General features: G+C 32.0%; 1 protein-coding gene across 2 annotated transcripts in view; it reads right to left on the bottom strand.

Moving 5' to 3' along the window:
* Positions 1–15,355, bottom strand: part of LOC113391484 (U8-agatoxin-Ao1a-like) — a 53,138-nt gene extending 37,783 nt beyond the window's left edge. The window contains exon 1 of one of the 2 annotated variants that reach the window (XM_026627454.2): positions 15,270–15,355. The gene's annotated coding sequence lies outside the window, so the exon portion shown is untranslated. The remainder of the gene's footprint in view (positions 1–15,269) is intronic. The other variant, XM_064218499.1, reaches the window with a different exon arrangement.
* Positions 15,356–15,904: the final 549 nt, after the last annotated feature.

Raw genomic sequence — 15,904 nt, 5'->3', positions numbered from 1 at the left:
TACGCTGGAGTGAAGTAGATGGAGCAGCGGTGACTTATTTAGCGTAGGTCACGGGTTCACATCCTTCATTAGGAATAAAAATATATCAAAAATATAAAAAAATATGTATAATATTATTTGAGTTTGCTACGATGTCTCATCAACGAGATCCTCATTTACCTCTGTTATATATAAAAAGCATCGGTCACGGGTGTCAACCCATCTGGCTGTCAAGCCATCATTAGAAAATAAAGGACGCCTTATTGTCTAAAGCCAGACTATTTAGTTAAATTTTATGGACGATATCGTGGTGATTCAGGTGGCAAATCTGTGAGGACTTGAATGAACTCAGGTGCTGGACCAATAGCAATATATACGTACTTTCCACGAAAAAGCGCTTTCCGAATTCCGAAATCTGGGCTGTTCCTGAGATTTTTGGCAGATGAACATTTTTAGAATAGATGAAAGAAAACTTTGACGGAGACTAATTTTAACACGCAAAAATAAACACAAATATTTTTAGGAATGTCTTTGAATTTAAAAAAGAAATTTCCTCATTACGTATAAATATAATTTTGCTCATCTTCAAAAAGATCAAAGAATATCTCAAAATAACCGGAACTTGTATAATGATTACATAAATATATTAATTATTTTCTGAATACACCTTGAAAGGAAAATGTTAAAAGTTATCTTTAGCGATACATAAAATTGGATTGTAACAATTTCTCGATTTAAAATACTCGTTCCCGATAGGTTTTATTAAAAATTAGTAAGGATTCCATGCCTTTGCACGAGAAAAGCTTATCTAAATCTAGATGGATTTGAATTATAAATCTTATTAAATTAAATCAACTGAATATAAATCATAAGGAAATTATGAATCTAATTCTTTCTTTCAGACTGCTCTATTTCATCTCCCAATCACCCATCAAAAGATTTTTTCTATTTATAAAATTCTAATCAACCAAACACTTTTTTGTTTCTTCTAAAATTATAATATTTTGTGAATTGTGACTTTTAAACAGTACAGGAATAACAATAAACCCGTATGTGTACCACAAGCGTTGTAAACTACAACAGCCATGATAAATATTACACAGATATAGGTTTATTTATTTAAAATAATAGAATCAATACTATTTCCACTTGTAAGCGTTGGCTTGGGATTGGAAAAGATAAACGCCCAAGGACTCACGATTAAACTTATGTCTTTCTCATACCGAGGCAGCTGGTATATCACTGACATTTTAACCATCATGTATAGTTTTGAATTGCTGTCTTTATTCGTCTATAAAACGGAAGAGTTTGTTTGAATGCGCTAATCAAAGAACCTACAAACTGATTTGAATCATGCATTAGATAGTTTATTGAGAAAGGTTATTCGAGCTAAGGAGCTAGTTTTGTAATAATTTAGTTAGAAGGAATACAAACGGACAAAATTAAACGCTTATTGAAGCACCGATTCGATGACAAAAGATTAATTTTACTTCGTACGGTAACGTTGAATAAAATCCTCGAAGTTATTTCACATGGAAGTTTGATTAAATTTTACATGTAATATGCAAATGTATAGTATTTGCATATCTGCTTTGTATTCGGTGATTCTCAATATACCTTTCGTAAATTACTCATTGAACAATAATTTCTTTTACAAAATATTTGTTTATTTTACGTTGAAAAATGTTATTCACTGGTCTAGCTACACAACTCAGGTAGATAAGCTCACTAGTTATAGTGTGGTGAATTATGTTGAGACCTGCTGTCAGTCCCTTATCTTAAGACCATGTCATTGAACCTACCTTGACTACTGAGAAGTGCTGAGATGATCTAGAAGCTAAAATATATGAATGTGAACCTTAACCGACGACTGCACATTTATACCCAGAGGAGCACCAATGGCCGAGCCGAGATGGCCGAGTTAGAACGAGTGCATCTTAACCGATGATTCAAACCAGGTTCAAACCCAGGCAAGCATCACTGAATTTTCATGTGCTTAATTTGTGTTTATAATTCATCTCGTGCTCGGCAGTGAAGGAAAACATCGTGAGGAAACCTGCATTTGTCTAATTTCAACGAAATTCTGCCACATGTGCAACCACCAACCAACATTGGATAAGCGTGGTGGAATATGCTCCAAACATGCTCCTCAAAAAGGGAGAGGATGCCTTAGCCCAGCAGTGGCAAATTTACATGCTGTTAATGTAAGCAGCATTGAGATTTCATGTTCCAATTTTTTGTGTCATATCGTTAGGTGGACAAATTGTGATAAGCGGTCACTACTGCCCATAGATTTCGGTACTGACAGAAATATTAATCATATCTCCAATACACCACCAACCTTGAGAAATATTACGCTATGTATTTTATGCCTGTAATAGACTACCTCACTCACCCTTCAAACTGAAACATAAAAATACTGAGTATTGCTGTTGGCATCTACCCAGACGGACTTGCACAAAACCCTATAAATTTGTTTATAGCTTATCTCGTGATCTTTGGTGAAGATTAATATCATGAAGAAATTTGACGTTATGTAGTAGAAAATATAAGTTAAAAAGTTAATAGGATTTTGCGAAAAACTACGATACAGCCCATACATAAGTTATTCTCGTACTACTGCATCGCTCATCGGACATTCCATTTTACAGTACCATTGCTTATAGCATGGAAACAATAGCCACACTGTTTATTAGTTTACATAAAAAGCGATCCCAAAAACTTGATACATATGTGTTTAATCAAGCACGTAAAAATTTACTCCCAATATTTTGTTTCATTGAATTTGTAGTTTACTACAGAGTTACCAACCCGTGTCTGATAAAGTTTGGGTACTTTCTGCCCATCGAAAATGAATTATCGTCGCTGAACTGCCAGATGCCCTCTGGGGTGTAACTGTCGTAACTTTTTTTTCCAAACTACATTTGCTAGCGAACATGTTTAGTAAAAATATTTTTCATTTTCTTAAGATTATGTCGGATAGAAGTATAGTGGTTTTTCTGGAAATTAGCTTAAATGAAAACCTTTCTTTTAGAAAGCCTTTCACCGAGGATCTTAAGATACAAAAGAAGTATCTTAAAAAAATAAGTAAATATTTATGATGTATTAAGGATCGGATGTTTCGCACGAGTGCAATTTATCAAAGAAAAGTGCGCCAAGTACGAAAATATGCAGTATATAGTTCAGGTAGGTTGATTAAAGAATTGGTTACGTTGAGTGAGGACTGTGACGCCTCGATTTTTTCTATTGAAAATAGATATACTCTTGGCCATGACCATGCCTGCCGGTAAATATTAATGAAGTCTAATATGGAATTTGCTTACCTAGAAATTGCCTATTCATTCTTGCCTATATTTATTCCTCTATCCATCGGGATTGTAATGATCATTTACTAAATTTAAAAAGTTTATTAAGACTAAATTTATAAATAGGTAAGTCGTATTATTCATTAAAAGAATACTTTTTAGAAAAAAACGCCTGGATTTAGGCTCGGGTTTCGTCACAGGACACTAATTATTGTGAAAAACAGCATTGTAAATCTGTTTATTTGAAAAGAGTTTTTCCGTTTTTTCTCGCTGGAGGCTGATTTCCGAAACGGTGGTAGTATTTAAACATCGACGATTCAAAAACGCTTCATAGCGAAGTTTACTTGAATAAATTTGATTTGATACAAAAAATACACACGCTGAAAGGTCCTTCTACATTTTTTCCGAAGAAAAACGAAATTATGAAGTAAAACGCTTCGTGCGATTTTCGTTGACGTAGAAGTGTAGGCTCTCAATCACCCAATTTCCGATAATAGAAGAATGAAGTAGGTACTACGCCGTGTAACTCCTAAGCACACTTCAGAAAAATAACCCGTTGAAGAACGATAGGTAGCCTACTTTGCGTCTATTTTCTAATCACCGATGTGTCTCGTAGCGTGATGATAAACCGAGTTCATGGTCCCTAACTGATATTGATATATTGACTGAGTATACACAAGTGCCTGCTCTTCATACAAAAACGAACCTGATTTAGATATAAAGTAAAAGCTGTTAAGGCGTAAAGTATCGCTACACCTTGTTAACGATACCAAGTTTTTGCAACGACTTTAGCTTTAGTCTCGATGAATTTTCGAATTATGACACCTAGGAGCTCATTTTTTTCAGTCAAACTTAAACGAGACTTCAGATAAATAAAAAGAAATAGAACAAAAACTTCCAATACCTTTTTTCCTATAAGTAAACATTATTATCCCCATAATGTACCTAGTTTTCCCAACCTCTTACACAATATAAATATTTTTATGTAGAACATCTTTTGGCTCGTCTTCTTGGCAAGACACACTCCTATAACGTGACGGCGCACGGCATGCCGTCCCTACTCCCTGAAGTGTATGAGTACCAGTAATCACTGTGTTTCGTTACTTTACTGAAGATATTCTAAGTGTTCATATTTATTGGTTTTCTTCAATTATTAGTTAATTCGTTTAATTATTTATATTTTTTTACATTTACCGGCCATTTCGTGATGGTCACTTTATATTTAAAATATAAATTAACATATTTCATGAAATTTTGTATGACAGCGTACCAATACTCTTGGTGCCTACCCCTCTTTATACGTTTTCAGCTGTAATATCGACTCACAGATAAGCCATACATAATCTAGGGCTTACGTTACTTCGCTATTTGTAAGCCGACATGTACTTCGAGAGTTGAAATTTAAATGATGTATTTTTTTCTATAATAAACGATTAAAAATTTTCTTTACAATTATGTTTTGAAGATATAAAAATACATATTAGTATGATTATTTCACTAATTTAAATTAAACGTAAAGTTTTTTATTTAATTGACTTACTAAAATAATGACAATAAATATAATTTAATATACAATTAAACGACTATTAAGAACAGTTCCAAGTATCCAAAAATTAAAGCAAGACTTAACTCTTACAAACAGATAAAATTGAAGAAAAGCTGTAAATTATATTTTATTTAAAATACAGTTCAACAAATAAGTATTTTATCTATGAATGGGATCTCGGTTCTATATTAAAGAGACTTTTTTCGGCTCCATATAAATAATCATAGTCTCAGTCTTATCTTGGAATATTTATTGAAGCTTATCCATAGCCTACCCAGAATATTAAAAAACTAATTTAACTTCGTCAAAATCAACTTATTTCTTCTGAGAAAAAAAAGTCGTAGGCACTTATTATTTCTAATAATAACAAACTACTTTCCACCCACGACTTCACCCCTACGTAAGGGGGGAGGGCACGTTTCAGGTGCCAACGTATAAGCGAAATTTCATGATGATCAGTTCAGTAGAAAAGACATCAAATGGTAACAAACAGATGAACAAGCTCACTTTCGCACTTAGTATGTTATACTGAATCAAATCAAATCAAAATATTCTTTATTTAAGTAGGCTCATAAAGGCACTTTTGAATCGTTCTAACTTAGTGTTGAATTAATGAAAAGCCACCGGTTCTGAAAGTAGATTCTACCGAGAGGAACCAGCAAGTAACTCAGTAGTTATTCTTTTTCACCATTCTAATTACAAAATTCTAATAATATACAATGCTTAAGATAGTAAGACAATATATTCGTCTCTTATTCCAAATGTGACCTTTGTCCCTTTTGCAGTTGAATAACTTGAAGCTTAGAATAGTAGTGTAAAAGCCTTAATTAAAAGTACAACACATCGCCTTATTCGCTCCAATGTTTACACGATTCAGTAAATTTTGCCGAAGATGGGAATTACGATTTCAAGGGGAAATGCTTCTGATTTATACTTGTAATTTTTACTTGTATATAGTTAAAACCTCAATGTTAATAAATCAACACGCACAGTAAAACTGACTAATAAGAAAAGCTATAACAAAACATATGTTATTATTATTATATGTATGATTATGAGTGCTTCTTTAGTCTTGTAGCTATACACATATACAGGACTACAGATCCTGAGGCTCTGAGTTCAAAACCCGTAGTTGGCTGGTCTCCCTTGAGATTGTCCGTCGTGACCAGAATCGGTCAGAATCGTCATCTGTATTAACAGAGATTTAGTTTTATAAGCAGTTAAATTTTACGGACTTTTACGTGTTTCTTTTGTTCGTGTCCACTAGATCAACGAGGCAGTCAAAAAGAGATATTTGAATACGAATCTTCTATATACAGGGTTATTGGTAATTCGACGTATTCCCGTTAGGAAGTGATAGGGGTGACTATTTGCGATAATTTTATTATATATATATATATATACCTATATATTTTGCACGTAATAAGTACATACGAAACATGTATGTATGTACTATATTTTAATGTAAGTAATCTGTAATTTTGTCTGCTTTTGATTTTTCATTTGTAATAACAGTCTCTAATACTATTGTGTATAGAAGACATAGCCATGGTCAAATTATCATTTTCAATATTGCTATGAACAAATCTGCAGACGACCTTTGAGTGACAATTACTTACTCAGATTAAAAACAATGAGCCAGGTGCCGAACGTCACCGGGAACATTAGCGAAGGTGTAAAGAATCATGTCGGTGACTATAACCGGACACAATTTATTAAAAACGTGTCATAATAAGCGAACTGTCACTATAAGGAAAGTCATATCCGACTTTTTTACAAAGAATTTTATATGAGAAACAAACTTCATAGTGTAATTACGTCATCATAAACGGTTGGTCAATATAGGCGGAGTCATAATAAACAGATTGTACTGTATATATTTAAATACAGAAAAATGTAATAACAATAACAACGATCATAGTGAATTAATTTACATATATGTACATATATATTTTAAATTGCAACATATGCAGGTTCCTCACGATAAATGGAATTAATCGGTCTAGGGCGGTTATAAACATAGGCACGATCAAGATCAACATCAAAGTATAAGTCATGTTATGTCATGTTATACTCAATATATATATGGATGCGGTTTCTCTCAGGTTTGAGATGTTTCCTTCCGAATCAATGAAGCTTTTTTCAAACTTTAAGCATCATACCTATTCAATAAAGATTTTGACTTAGATTTATTGTTAAATCAATTGTTATTTAACGCTTAGCAAGGGAAATTAATTTGCGATATATAAAAATTGAATTCAAAAATAAGTCTCAAAAGCACCCTTCAAATGCAGAACGACCTGGCACAGATCCAGAACTGCAAGACCAAATGGAGAATAGCACATAAATTACTTTTACACGACCTACATATAGTCAGCAATGGCGAGTCAACCTTACTTTCTCATTTCCCAATATGCTGTAACAGTCACGTCTTCAATTTTAAATTTGTGGTTAGAACGCGTACAAAATGTACGCGTTCTGATGATTCACCAGGTTCAAACCCAGTCAAGCATCACTAAATTTTCATGTGCTTAATTTGTGTCTATAATTCATCTCGTGCTCGGCAGTGAAGGAAAAAATCGTAAGGAAACCTGCATGTGTCTAATTACAATGAAATTCTGCCACATGTGTATTCCACCAACCAGCATTGGAGCAGCTTGGTGGAGTATGCTCCAAACCTTCTCCTCAAAGGGAGAAGAGCCTTAGCCCGGCAGTGGGAAATTTACAGGCCGTTAATGTAAAAAATGTAATGTAGAGTTGTTTAGAGCACGAATTTTAACCAAAGAATGCATGTTTGAACTCGTGTAAGAACCACTGATTTGTAGGCTTGATAATAACTGAGCGCCACGCCGTATTGTTGTTTAAAAATATATATATTTTTTATATTAAATAGTTGAAACTTATTACATCGCTTTAAATAAATAATAACAACTAACGTAATATATAAGTTTTATCAATATGTTTTGTTTCAAAGAAGGATTACCATTTGAAATAACTAACTTCGTTATTGGAAATTAAACTCTTCACCAAGATAACAAAGCTCAAATTGAAATTGAGTCGATTGGATTTGAAATTTTAATTGGACTATCACTCAAGATGCGGATTAGATTACCATCCGGCTGTATTTGATATTTTGCAAATATATATTGCTCAAAAAATACAATTCAAAGATATTCTTACAAAGGGTACGAATTCCCAAATGTTAGTACAAGTATTTATTTTAAGATAATTATAGCTAATCTATTGTTTACAATTAAAAGTTAAAGCTCGTGTATAATTTATTAATTATAAAGTATCATACTGATGACTATCATACCGAGACAATCTAAACACCAATATTATAAATGCATAAGCAACTCTGCATGTACGTACCGAATTCGATAGAATTAAACAGAATGCTATCAAGCAAGCTTGACAAATTTATTTTTAAGAAAATGTTAATATATTCAAGAAATGTTTAATGATCTATAGTATTATGACCTATAGACAACTAGCTGTTACCCGCGGCTTCGCTCGCGTAGAATATGAATTTATTTACAAATTAACTTAAAATAGTACGTTAAGACCTCTTTGTATACCACATTGATGTGTATTTCAGCCCTTAGGGTAGAATATTCAGAAACGCTTAAATGCGAATCAAGTCATTTTTAATCGGTAGCCCAAAAATAAAATTTCGAGCTTCTAACTTCAAAATGACGAACTTCCAGACTAACCTGTATAGGAAATGTCAAACTCTATTTCTCCCCTTATGCGTGAAACACTTAAATACGTATCAACTCATTTTAAATCAGTGGCATAAAAATAAAATTTCATGCTTCTTACTTCAAAATGAAGGACTTCCATAATAACTTTCAACCCTTATTTCACCCCCTTAGTGGAAGAATATGAAAAAACACTTAAATACGTATTTACTCATTTTTAATCAGTATCCCAAAAATAGCTTCATGTTTCTAACTTAAAAAATGACTGACTCCCATAAAAACTTTCAACCCTTATTTCACCCCCCCCCCCAGTGGTAGATTATCTAGAAACGCTCAAATACGTATTTACTCATTATTGATCAGTATCCAACAATAAAATTTCATGTTTCTATCTTAAAAAATGACGGACTTCTATAAAAACTTTCAACCCTTATTTCACCTCCTTCGTGGTAGAATATTAAAAAACACTTAAATACGTATTTATTCATTTTTAATCAGTATCCCAAAAATAAAGTTTCATGTTTCTAACTTAAAAAATTATGGACTTCCATACAAACGTTCAACCCCTATTTCACTCCTTTAGGGGTAGAATTTCCAAAATTCGCTCCTTAGTGGTTGTATAGCCTAAAATATAAGTTTTATGCTTCTAGTTCTAAAAATGACAGTACTTTCAACAACTTACAACCTTTCATCCCCCTTTTCAACCCTATACAGCACTTTTTTCCAATTTAAAAGTAGAGGTTCTAGACTATTTGTGTACCAAATTTCATTTAAATCGGTCCAGTAGTTTTGGCGTGAAAGCGAGACAGACAAACAGACAGACAGACAGAGTTACTTTCGCATTTGTAATATTAGTATGGATTATTCTATAATATACCCTATTCTAGTTAGCTTGATCTTTTTGACAGACGGGCTAGTGATGAGAAACAGAAAATATAACACATATAACAATCGATGGAACGATGGAATGCGTAATTCAAATAAGATTTTTTTTTTTTTACTTATTTTTCTAAAAAGAGTTATACCAGCTAAAGAGACCCCAAACACTAGCCAGAAAGACCCCAACCAAAAGGACGGATTGTTAGATTATTGTTACTGACGGGGGTTCGTAACAATAACCTAACAATCGATATTTGTAGCAGTTACTGTATGTTATTCGCGTCCCTACCCTCCGACCGATGTAACATTGTATTATTGTCTATTATTTTCAGTGTTTCTATTTCAATTTTACTTTGAAGCAATAATATATAATAGAACAAGTCTTAAAATTTTCGGATAACGCTTGAATCTTTAGGAACTTATTATATGTATTTTTTTAAATATTTTACACCTTTTAAAATCATTAAATTAAGAAATTAATATGTTCGTCGTTGCAAAGTTATGTCGATCAGAAAAATTTACATCTGTCAAAAAGATCAAGCTGTCTTGTACAGGGTATAGTACGAAGTGTCACAGGATCCCTTGTATTTCATTAATTTATCATTTAGAAAGATATATAAAAACGTATGTATAATTAAATAAGGTAAACGATAAAATTACTAATGACTTGGTGGTATCTTCAAGGTAACACATAGCTCAAAGATCATACTTAGTCATCATTGAAAGATAAAAAATGCACATATCTGCAAAAATGCTATATAGGTTAATACATAGTTTTGATACATAAGAACGGGCAATAATTGGAAAGAATAAATGCTGCCTATATATTCATTAAAAAAATGTTTCAATTATAAAAATATAACAATGTTTTGTTATTTATATTTGGAAATTTATATAAAAAGATGTTTATTAAATACATTGCACAAGGTATTCCAGCAAATGCGTCCGAGTCCGAGTTCAAAATATAAATAATATCGAAATAATTTCAAAAGGTTTCAAGCGATTCGACTGTTTCGTTTAAAGGCAAGATGATTACTTTAAAATAAAAATTGGTCATTAAATATTTCTATGATTTTCTACTACCAAATCAAAGTTTCTATAATTAACTCGTAAAAAGAGGTAACCGCTTTGTTATTCTAATAATTTGCCCTGAAGCGAATATTCTAACATAATTTATTCGTTCATCTTATTATTTTGACAGCGGATAATTTCCAAAACGTATCTATGGTTGTAATAATCCTTTTTGTTCTAATATGGAATTAATATTATATATTCTGAAATTTCATTACAAACAAGGAATTAATACGTATAATTAACAACACAGAGGACAAGAAGTTTAATGCGGAAATCCAATTAAAATTACAATGCACTTGTAGTACATTGACAATTTCAATGAAATTGCAGATTGCACGCAATTCTTCAAAAACCTCAATATTGTTATAAAATTTGATAACCAACCCGTATTGTCAACTAAATATGCTCTCCACCAAGTCGATCGCTTCTATCAGCCACTGTCGTCGAGTCCGATGTTGATTTTGAAGCTAATCGATCCGTTTGTTTGTTGTAACACAATTGTAAATGTTTTCACATTAAACTGGGATAGCCAAATGGCATTTCCAGAGGATGATCGACTAGGAACAGAACAAATAACCTTTAAAATTTGCAACTTGAGATGCAGCTTTGGAAACAGTTTACTTGCAATTTCATTTTCTATGAAAAGAGAGACCAGAATCAATATAAGAGCTTACGAATACACACATTTTCACCTGTATATACATATAGTTATACCTCTGCATGTCTGGGTAATCCACTCAGACCTTATTTATTGGCCCCTCACTATTGTCGATACCACCTATAATATATGCGATAGTGATCTTTAATTTAAACAGTGTAAAGCCTATAATAGCACAAATGTGTTCATTTGTCGCCAACCTCCAGTTTATTACACTAAGTGCTCGTAAAGTGTTTCATGTTCTTTAACATTGAAAAATAATAATAATAAAGACGTGTAGGCTACGATACACGAATAAATTTTACGATGTTTTAATAAATCTTATTTTGTGCAAATTATTTTTCTGTGAATATCGATGAATAAATAGTTCAGATGGTAAGTTATGTTTTTGATTATTCGTGCTGTGAGGCAACGATCGAAACCAACTATATAACCTAAAGGATGTCCTGCCTTTGTGACTAGTTTATGGGATACCAGATCATAAGATCGTGGGTTCGAATATCAAAATCAAAATATATTGTATTCAAGCAGGCTTTTGAATCGTCATTTAATATGAATTAATTGATTTTATATTTAATTTAATTCTATATGAGTATAAGTGAAGTTACCGCCGGTTCGGGATGCAGATACGGCAAGAAACTCAGTAGTTACTCTTTTTCAACATTTAAAAACACAAAGTCGTGTTAGTTAAATACAAATATACTTTTATGTATGTAATACATCCTGCCTGGAAGTCAACAAGTATTAGCTCCACGCTTTTTTATCATCTATATAATCTTGTATTGAATAATATGCCTTCTTTAACAATGTTCTTTTTTTATATTGGATCTAGTCCATAAAAATCGTATATTATCTTTAAAAAAAGTATCAGCAGTAGCCTAAAGTTCGAAAAGTTTAAAATATAATTTTGGATATGTAAAGTAATTTGTCTGATATCTCCCTGTATCGTATAGGATTGCAGTCATATTTACCTGTTAGTGTGGATACAGAAAGTGTCCTTGTATTTCTGCACTCACTCATTCGTAGTTGGTTAGTATTTGATATTGCCCGTTTTGAATGAAAACCAGGAGAGCTAATAGTAGTAGACTATTAAAAAATACTCCTTTAAAAAAAGTAAATATCGATAAAAGTGATTCAAGCTTAAATATCTTCTTTCTAGACTAAGACCTACTCCTCCTCTTGTGGAATTTTTCCCATCAGACTGCTATGCGAGTTGATATACACATGGAGCAAATTTTCAACCGACATATGCCTCACGATATTTTCCTTCATAAGAATATTCAGAGGCCTATATTTGAAATCGCTATCATTGGTTGAATATCACGTATTCTCTCTTAAATTATATCTTGGTTTAGGTGAGTTAGTGACCTTAACAAATCTACAGTGACTATTCCCTGCCTATCTTAGTTAAAATATAATTTTACGTTTATTTTTCTAATATTTAAATATCGGCTTGGCTCGTGATTTCGTCTAGTTAGTTAGGATCCATATAACGTTGATTTTGTGTAATAACCGTGTTCTTTTAGAGCGTCAGAGATCATAAGTTTTTGTCGTCTTGCAATGGAAGGTCGTATGGTTCTAGCATTGCTGCTTTGTGTGGGTTCTATTCTCTCTGGATTACGATCATGTGCACTGTCTTGGGTTTGCTTGCGACGTTGCGCAAGTGGTTGATTGATATCATCATTGTCATTTTGTCTATTCCTTTTTCTAACCATTTTAATAATAATAACAATATATTGTTATTCCAGTAACGTTCAATATAAATATTTAGCACTTTTATTAACACCTCTAGTCTAATAATTGTCACTATATACAACTAGTTTTTAATTCTTATTACTATGAGTATTCTTTAAACTCGATATGCGCCTATAACAAAAGAAAAGTTCGTACAACCCCCAGACTGTAAAGGTTATAAAGCCTATTTGAACATATAAATCTCTTCAGACTATTTCCAATTCACGGACAACAAATTGTAGGCTTTCGCCTACTTTTAAAATTAAGAATAAACCGATTTGACCATCCTTGTCACGGCACCAAATTGTATTAAAATAACAATAATTAATTGTCATGTTTATATGCAAATAGTATAGCATAGTCCGTTACAAGTGAGCTCTATTCCCTTAAAGATCAAAATAATTGTCTTTCTAATACAACTCTCTGCAAAATAGCGCTTGTGTTTAGAAGTTTCGTTGCATGTCTAATAAGCAAAGATACACTGTCTTGCATCAATATTTCGCTCTGATGAGACCTCTTTCCGCATTATACAGAGCGTGTAACGTATACCTGTGCTAACATTTGACTTTGATGAACTGGTGACGTCATTACTCAAATTGGAAGAGATTTTGCTCATTTAAATATACCTAGTCTTTAAGCAGTGGTCGAAATTCAATCATAGTCATTGTTGTTAAGATGAATTTATCTCTAAATTTTCATATTTCGAACAAATTATTTTTTTTGATGGAGTCTCGTCAATTTGTCAGGCTTCCGAAATAAATAAAAAAAAAATGTTAACGGAGGTGTTACAGTAACTGAACTGTTTCTTTTTTGCCTGTTTATATATATATGTGTGTGTAAAATATCATAAAGATAAATATCAAACGCTTTTTTTATTAGCCTAATAATTGTTGCTAAACTTTCTATTGTTATTCTTATTTATGTAAAAGCACTTTAATTCGTATCTAAATAACATTTTTATTTACTACGTCTTTTATACGGGATTTGTTTACATACTTTGGGAAGACTATAAATAAATATCAAGAGATTCACATTGAATCTTTTATACCTCGATAAATAACATTAGTGAACGACTCAACTAATAATATATCTTCTTGTATATTGTAATTTTGAAATATACATATAATAATATACGAAGAATGCTATTGGTTTATTTAGTTTAGAACGCAATGAAATTTCCAATATATATTAGAAAAACTTTAACTATAAACCGGTCCTTAGAATATTCTCGAAAAAATAATAATTATATATTAAAAGTTCCTTTAGTATACGTATTAGTTAACTATAATAATTATAAAATGTATACTATAATATTTCATAATATTAAAATATATTTATATTAAACGGTGAATTGTTACACTGAAATATGACAACGTTACATACATAAACATATCCGAAGAAATAATTTCGAAGGTTAGATTAGTTACGATAATCTTATTAATAAATCTTATAAATGCTAATTACGGAAGAACGGCTGGTCGAACCTGAGTAAAATTTGGCACAGAGATAGATTAAAGTCTGGAATAGCACATATGCTATTTCTTATCCCCGATAAACGTACCTAACACACCAGTACCCCCACTCAAGTGCGCTTGAAGACTAGTAGTTCATACTTTAAAAAAGTTCATTTTAAATAATGCTTATTCACAGTAAAGGATTAAATACAATTAATTTCGCTGTCAACATAAATGAGGTTGAGGAGAAATTATAATAAACAAAAAACAATTTTAAAATGATTCTTGGTTTCATATATATTTGAATATTTTTAATATACAAAAATAACGAAAAATTTTACCCGCTCAAGCCACCAATTTTAGCGGAGACCTTCACAGAGTCGTGGGTATAATTAATGAGTACAATATTTTTATTTAACAAATTATACGTACTCGTAATATTAATAACTGTTTTACACGACGACATTTACATTTAAAAAATAATGATGTTAATTTTTAACTTGTAACATTTAATTAAATAGCTTTTTTTACATAATATGAATAAGCAGCGATTTAAAATATGTATAAATTGATTTGGATTAATCATACAATTACTTGTTAAATAACACAGTATGTAATGAAATGTGAACGCTTTAACGTTATAGGTCTCCACAGAAGAGATACAATAATATACAGAACGGATGCATTCAGTGACAATTTCCTATTCCTGTTAAGCCACTGAAGTATAAGAACCAATCAAAAAACATCTCGAACAGCCTTTAGGCAATATTGCGGCGAGATATAACGTTATTTTGTGTACGCAATAAAATAACGCTCGCGTTATCTGTTCACCCTTTAACACAGAGCTCACCGATCTGACACATAACATAAAAAAACACCACATACAATTTAAAAAATAATATTTAAAATTAGAACATTAGAAAAAATGTTGATACGTACGCGCGCGGTCGTAGTGTCGTTCGGAGTCCGACGCCACCCCGAGTGGTCGGGAGGCGAGTTGAGTCGCGAGTGAGTAGCGAAGCGCCGCGTCCGCCCTTATACGTCCGCCCTAACCCCAACACGAAGGCGGTAGGCGGATCTATAGAGAGCTGTTAATTTAATAACATTAGTCAATATTAGTGTGACATTAATAAATAAATAAATATTCTATCGCAATGTGATAAGAGGCAACTTCATAAGTTTCATTTATGAGTCGTTTGAGTCTGAAGTCAAATAACAAGAAAATAACTTGTTAATCCTTTGAAAAATTCAATCTTCCATTAACTAAAAATTAACTCATAGTGATAACTCATATTATTGGTTATACAGTAGTATTAACCCATATTAAGTCATAAAGGTTATTGTTTCATTATAAACCATACTTAGAACCATTAAACACATTTTTAAAACATTGAAATATAAAAAATAAGCTTAATATGTGGTTGTAACAGCTCTTATTGATATTAATTCGACACCGTCTCTGTCACACCACCGCGGGTTGTCAACAAAATATTATTAGTCGTCATCTACGCCACCGCCCGTCTACTGAAAAATTCTTAAGCGGCTACAACACTAACGTCTAACGTTTTAACTTA

This window comes from Vanessa tameamea, chromosome 22, assembly GCF_037043105.1.
Source record: "Vanessa tameamea isolate UH-Manoa-2023 chromosome 22, ilVanTame1 primary haplotype, whole genome shotgun sequence".
NCBI classification, from domain to species: Eukaryota; Metazoa; Arthropoda; class Insecta; order Lepidoptera; family Nymphalidae; genus Vanessa; species Vanessa tameamea.
This window is presented reverse-complemented; position numbering and strand designations above follow the sequence as displayed.